This window comes from Triticum aestivum, chromosome 5D (genome assembly GCF_018294505.1).
Source record: "Triticum aestivum cultivar Chinese Spring chromosome 5D, IWGSC CS RefSeq v2.1, whole genome shotgun sequence".
NCBI classification, from domain to species: Eukaryota; Viridiplantae; Streptophyta; class Magnoliopsida; order Poales; family Poaceae; genus Triticum; species Triticum aestivum.
In genome coordinates, this window is record NC_057808.1 from 255,779,902 (window position 1) to 255,787,151 (window position 7,250).

A 7,250-nucleotide genomic window follows, 5' to 3' on the forward strand; every position below is an offset into this window, starting at 1 on the left:
CCGACAATCAGGCCACCGCTAGGAGTTTGCGGAAAAGAAACCTGAAAAGATATAAAAGGAAAAGTGAAAGTATGTGTGTCCGGGGAAGGTCGAAGCCGTATTGTGGACCACAGTCTGGTTATGCCTCCGTCTCTGCCCATGGTATTTTGAGTGCGTAGTTATGTGCGCGCGGTACGTATGCTGCCATTTGGCCAGGACTGAGATGGAGGCCGAATTGCTAGTCTGACTCCTGACGAGCCGGACTGTCAAGCTGCCGAGTAGTCCGGACTCGTTTGATAGTGTCTGGGAGCTTGGCCGCTGAATTAAAATTCTGCCTTAAAAGGCCGCTCTGTACTTCCGCTGCCAAGGCCGCGGTGTGTTCTTCAGTACGGAGGGAACGCTCCGTGTTTCCATTGACTGTTATGACCCCACGTGGTCCGGGCATCTTGAGCTTGAGATAAGCGTAGTGTGGCACCGCATTAAATCAAGCGAATGCTATTCGTCCGAGTAGTGCATGATAGCCACTGCGGAAGGGGACGATATCGAAGATCAACTCTCCGCTTCTGAAGTTATCCGGGGACCCGAAGACAATTCCAGTGTGATTGAGCCTGTACAACGAGCCTCTACACCTGGTATAACTCCTTTAAAGGTAGTTTTGGTGGGCTTGATCCTTGATGGATTGATGCCCATTTTGCGCACTGTATCCTGATAGAGCAGGTTGAGGCTGCTGCCACCGTCCATGAGGACTTGCGTCAGGTGGAATCCATCAATTATTGGGTCGAGGACCAGTGCGGCTGAACCGCCATGACGGATACTGGTCGGATGATGCCTGCGATCAAAGGTGATCGGGCATGACGACCATGGATTAAATTTTGGGGCGACTGGCTCTATCGCATAGACGTCCCTGAGCACGCGCTTGCGTTCCCTCTTGGGGATGTGGGTAGCGTATATCATGTTCACCGTTTTGACCTGAGGGGGAAACTTCTTCTGTCCCCCTGTGTTCGGTGGATGGGGCTCCTCGTCATCGTCGTCGCTTTGTGACCCCTTCTCCTTGTTCTCGGCATTTATCTTGCCGGCCTGTCTAAAAACCCAGCAACTTCTGTTGGTGTGATTGGCTGGTTTATCAGGGGTGCCGTGTATCTGGCATGGGTGATCGAGTATGCGGTCCAAGCTGGATGAGCCTGAATTGTTCCTTTTGAACGGCTTCTTCCGCTGGCCGGACTTGGAGCCACTGATTCCGGCGTTGACCGCCGTGTCATCGGTATTATCACCATTGCTTCGACGCTTGTGTCTGTTGCATCGGGGCTTGCCGTTGCTATTTCTGGCTTCCGAATTGCCAGGTTCGCTTGAATTGTTACTGCTACGGGCTAGCCAGCTATCTTCGCCCATGCAAAAGCGTCCCATAAGCGCCGTGAGGGCTGCCATGGACTTCGGCTTTTCTTGTCCGAGGTGTCGGGCGAGCCATTCGTCTCGGATGCTATGTTTAAAGGCTGCTAGGGCTTCGGCGTCCGGACAGTCGATGATCTGGTTCTTTTTGGTTAAGAACCTAGTCCAGAATTTCCTGGCTGACTCTCCGGGTTGTTGAATTATGTGACTTAAGTCGTCAGCATCTGGAGGTCGAACATATGTACCTTGGAAGTTGTCAAGGAAGGCTTCTTCCAGATCTTCCCAGCTACCAATGGAGTTTTCGGGCAGGCTGTTCAACCAGTGTCGAGCTGGTCCTTTGAGTTTTAGTGGGAGGTATTTGATGGCATGGAGATCATCACCGCGGGCCATATGAATATGGAGAAGAAAATCCTCGATCCATACCGCGGGGGTCTGTTGTCCCATCATATGATTCGATGTTTACGGGTTTAAACCCTTCTGGTAATTCGTGCTCCATTACCTCGTCAGTGAAGCAAAGGGGGTGTGCGGCGCCTCTATATCGGGCCATGTCGCCACGTAGCTCGGTTGAAGTCCGTCTGCGATTCTCGGCCCGGGCGTGATTAGGATTGTTGCGTCCGGCTAGGTAGTCGTTGTCGCGTGTCGCGGCACGCCCCCGCGATCCATAGATCGATCTGTTCTGACCTGCTCTGTTGTCCAAGTCCTGCCGCAGGTCATATGTATGTCCCCAAGATGTTTTATCTCCGCCTTTACGGTGAGGTGGTACGGGCTGGTGTTCGGCTTGAGTTGCCGCTTTGTGCCAGCCACGTGGTGGTCGGTCAGCCGCATTGCGCGATGATGGTACAGGCTCCAACGCCTCGTCATCGAACTGAGGTAGCAATTTGTGCTTCAGATAACTTTTGGCTGGGCGCTTGAGGCTGTATTCCTCTGCTGCCAGGACATTAGTCCATCTATCATTGAGCAGATCTTGATCAGCTTGAAGCTGCTGCTGCTTCTTTTTCAGGCTCCTTGCAGTGGCTATTAGTCGGCGCTTGAAGTGCTCCTGCTCGAGAGGTTCCTCAGGCACGATGAAATCCTCGTTGCCAAGGCTCACCACATCCTCGGAGAGTGGAAGATAATTACTATCCTCCGAGTCTTCGTTTTATGGCCTGTTCATTAGGGCTGACTCGCCCATCTTCCCGTTCATCCTGTTCGGAAGTTGGCTCAACGGGGTCTTCATTGTCTTCGGCATCGTCTGGAGTATTATTTTCTCCTGTGCCAGTATTGCTGTTTTTTCTATGGCGTGATTTAGAACGGTGCCGCTGACGCCGGTGCTTTGGCTGTATCTCAGGAGGTTTATCCTCGACTGGGTCATCTTTGTCCTGGCCATTATTCTCTTTGGGTGTATCCACCATATACACATCATACGAAGAGGTGGCCGACCAGCATCCGGTAAACGACATGTTTTGGGCCCGCTCATCTCCTGCATCGTCGTCCATACCGTCGATGTCTTCGGTGCCGTAATCGAGCATATCGGTTAAGTCCTCAACAGTGGCTATGAAGTGGGAGGTGGGGGTGGGAAGCGAAATTCCCCGTCATCAACCCCCAGTTCAAACCGGATATAATTTGGCTGTGAGTCCCCTGCTAAGGAGAGGGTTTTTAATGAGTTCAACACATCGCCTAAAGGTGAGTGCTGGAAGATGTCCGCGGCGCTGAATTCAACGACCGGGGCCTGATCGAACTCGACGGGTGCGGACGCGCGTGGTTCGGAACCTGTGGCCGGAGACGAATCCGAGGTTCCAGTGACATAGGTCATGCTCGAGGTTGGGTCTGTGTGCGGCTCCAGCGCCGGTGAGTCTGCGGCTCCCGTGGCGGGGTTGAGCTTCCCGTCCTCGAATGGCGCAATCTGCTCCGGATCTAGGGCTGGAGCACTTACAGGTGCTATCTCCTGGGTATGGCCCGATGATAGATTTAGGTCATGCTCATCGCGGTGGCAAGGAGCGGCCACCGTGGGCTCGAATCCGTCGAAGATCAAGTCTCCGCGGGTATCAGCAACGTAGTTCAAGCTTCCAAACCTGACTTGATGGCCAGGGGCGTAGCTGTCGATCTGCTCTAGATGGCCAAGCGAGTTGGCCTGCAGTGCGAAGCCACTGAATATGAAGATCTGTCTGGGGAGAAAAACCTCCCCCTGGACAGTATTGTTGTAGATGATTGACGGGGCCATCAAACCTCTTGAAGACGACCCAGCGGAACTCTCAATGAGAGCACCAATGCCGGTGTCAAAACCAGCGGATCTCGGGTAGGGGGTCCCGAACTGTGCGTCTAAGGTCGATGGTAACAGGACAGGGGACACGATGTTTACCCAGGTTCGGGCCCTCTCTATGGAGGTAATACCCTACTTCCTGCTTGATTGATCTTGATGAATATGAGTATTACAAGAGTTGATCTACCATGAGATTGTAATGGCTAAAACCCTAGTAGTCTAGCCTGTATGATTATGATTGTCCCTATGGACTAAACCCTCCAGTTTATATAGACACCGGAGGGGACTAGGGTTGTACAAAGCCGGTTACAGAGAAAGGAATCTTCATATCTTGACGCCGAACTTGCCTTCCACGCTAAGGAGAGTCCCATCCGGCACGGGTGAGAGTCTTCGGTCTTGTATCTTCATAGCCCATCAGTCTGGCCCATGTCCAATAGGCCGGACGCCCGAGGACCCCTTAGTCCAGGACTCCCTCAGTTACCACTTTTACATAAAGCGTTGTTGTGTTCACACCATTAGAGTTGCTTTAGCTCAATCCTTAGAGTAAAGCTCCCCCTAGATGTGGTATCCCCATTAAGAGGGATGCACTAACCTTGGGTTTTGTCGACGATGACTTCATGTAGATGTTGAAGATGTGGATGCTCAATGTTGATGTAGATCATTTGGAGAAATCCATTTGAGTGAGTTGCACTTTTAATACCTACATGGGTTAGTCCCACAAGGAACAAACAAAGATATCCATAGACATAGAGTGAAGTACACACAAGATGATGTCCAGGAAAGCATTAGGTTACCTTGTCCCTTGTCTTACCAGTAAGAGGGTTTGTGACTCCTTGAACTAGTGCAAGATGTGGAAGTTGTTTTCACTTGTCCTTGCCAAAATGAATATGAGTGAAATATGTTGGTGGAGTCACCCTCAAGAACTCTCTAGTTCTTCTTCTTCGGGATCCACATCAACTTGATGGGAATCCTTGGAGTTGTAGTCATACTTGATGAGGTAGAACTTGATGTAGTCTTGGGAGCCCACTTGACCAAGGCCTTCGGAGCTTCTTCAAATGCATCAATCTCCTCTTGAAGCTTCTCCTTGCCTTTAAGCTTGTGGTCTTGTGGTGGAAGATCATCTTGAGCTTGTGTCCCCTTGAAAGAAGTAGGATCATACTTCTCTTGTTGAGGAACAAACTTCGTCTTGGGGTATTGATCTTCTTCCCACTCAACTCCATTGGCATTAAACTTTCGTTCAAAACCAACACCTTGATTCTTCCGGTGCCTTCCTTGCTTGCGTACAATTTCCTCAAATTGCTTACTTCCGGCAAGGCTCTTGTAAACACCTTTCTCTATAATTCCCTTCAATAAGCTATTTTCTTGCTCAAGTGTAACTTGGCTAAGAGAATCATTAGTGGAATCAAGAGAACTACTAGAAGCAACAATATTGGATTTAGCTTGATTATTGTTACTACTAGATGAAGAATCTTTCTTACTCTTGTTGCTAGATTTTACTTGTGGCATGTAAGTACACAAGACTAAACGCTTGGCAATGTAAGAAGAACTTTTCCTACGAAGATCATCATTGATAGCTTTTAAGAACCCATGCTCTTGCTCTAGGTTGAGCTTTTCAAAGCGTAGCTTCTCATGAGTCTTTAAAAGCTCTCGATGATCTTCTAAGGTAGTTTCATGAACTAACTTAAGAGTTTTTAGTTCTTTAGTTAGATGCTCGATCTCCTTCTTATCATCGTCATTCATTTTATCTTGATTAGCATGATTAATAGCAAGTTCATCATAGTTTTCATCACTAGAGTTGTCAACAAGTAAATCATCATCACTTAGCAAATCATCTTCATCACTATTGAAATCAACATACTCGGGGTGTGATACCTTTGGGCCTTTAGCCATGAAGCATCTTCCAATTCCTTCATTTGGTGAGTCAAATATGTCATAGGAGTTGGTTGACACAAGTGCTAGACCAACAACACCTTCATCTTGAGTATATTCGGAGTCGGAGTGATAACTTCTCTCGGAGTGATTGTCGGAGTCAGAGCCTGACACCCATTCATCAACACGAGCTTGATGTCTTCGTTTTGTATAGATCCTTGATGACTTGTCCTTCCTTTGCAAATCCTTGCTTCTACGAGAGGTTCTTCGTTCATAACGATCATCTCTACTCATTCTCTCCCTTGGAGGTGATTCTTCTCTTTTGCTTCTCCATTTAGGTGAGTCTTCTCTTCTTTTGTAGGGAGCCGTACACTCACTGGAGTAGTGTCCGGGTCTTCCAAAATTGTAGCAATTACGCTCACGACTAGAAGATCTTTTGTCATTGTAGGACCTTGACTTGGAACTTCTTTCTTTGCTTCTACTCTTGTAGAACTTGTTGAAGTTCTGCACCATTAAGCTCAATTCTTCATTGAAGGCTTGTTTCTCACTTGATGATATAGGAGCATCACATGAGGCTTTGTAAGCACCACTAGACTTGTTGTGAAGCTCTTCTTCATCCTTGAGTGACATCTCATGAGCAACAATTCTACCAATGACTTCTGTTGGCTTGAGATCTTTGTAATTGGGCATCATTCGGATCAATGTGCACATGGTATCATATTTTCCATCCAAGGTTCTTAGGATCTTCTTGATGATGAATCTATCGGTCATCTCTTTACTTCCTAAGCCAGCAATCTCATTGGTGATGAGAGCAAGCCTAGAGTACATTTCAGCGACACCTTCACCATCCTTCATTTTGAACTTGTCAAGTTGACTTTGAAGCACATCCAATTTGTATTCCTTGACGGAGTCGGTACCATCGTGCATATCAATCAAAATATCCCAAATTTCCTTTGCATTCTCAAGACGGTTGATTTTGTTGAATTCTCCGGGGCACAATCCGTTGAAGAGGATATCGCAAGCTTGAGCATTGTATTGCAGCATCTTCAATTATTCTGCGATAGCTTCATGATTTAGTTCTCTCCCATCGAAGAATTCACCTTGCAAGACAATACACACAATAGCCCAAACGGTGGGGTTATGTCCAAGAATATCCATTTTCATCTTATGCTTCCAACTTGGAAAATTTGTACCATCGAAGTAAGGACCTCTACGGTGGTAATTTCCCTCACTAGACACCATACTCTCTCCTAGATTGTGAAACCAAGGCTATGATCACCAAAGCTATAGGTGGTGCTATCGTACATCCACGTTGATGGAGACTTCAACCCACGAAGGGTAACGGCTGCGCAAGTCCACGGAGGTCTCCACCCACGAAGGGTCCACGAAGAAGCAACCTTGTCTATCCCACCATGGCCATTGCCCGTGAAGGACTTGCCTCACTTGGGTAGATCTTCACAAAGTAGGTGATCTCCTTGCCCTTACAAACTCCTTGGTTCAACTCCACAATCTTGACGGAGGCTCCCAACTGACACCTGTAGCAACCAGACCTCAAACAGTCTGATCTCTGTGCATCAGTGTCATCCCTGGATCGGTAATGGTGACACGCACAGTACTTGAAGGATTTATAACAGAGTAGCAATCACACACTTATTACATCGAATGTCTCAAAAGAGAACTTATTGCAATAAATATGGCTTAAGGCCATCTAATACGATAATAGCGGAAGGCTTGGAAGATAAAGTGAGTCCATCAACTCCAACAGCATCACTGAGTG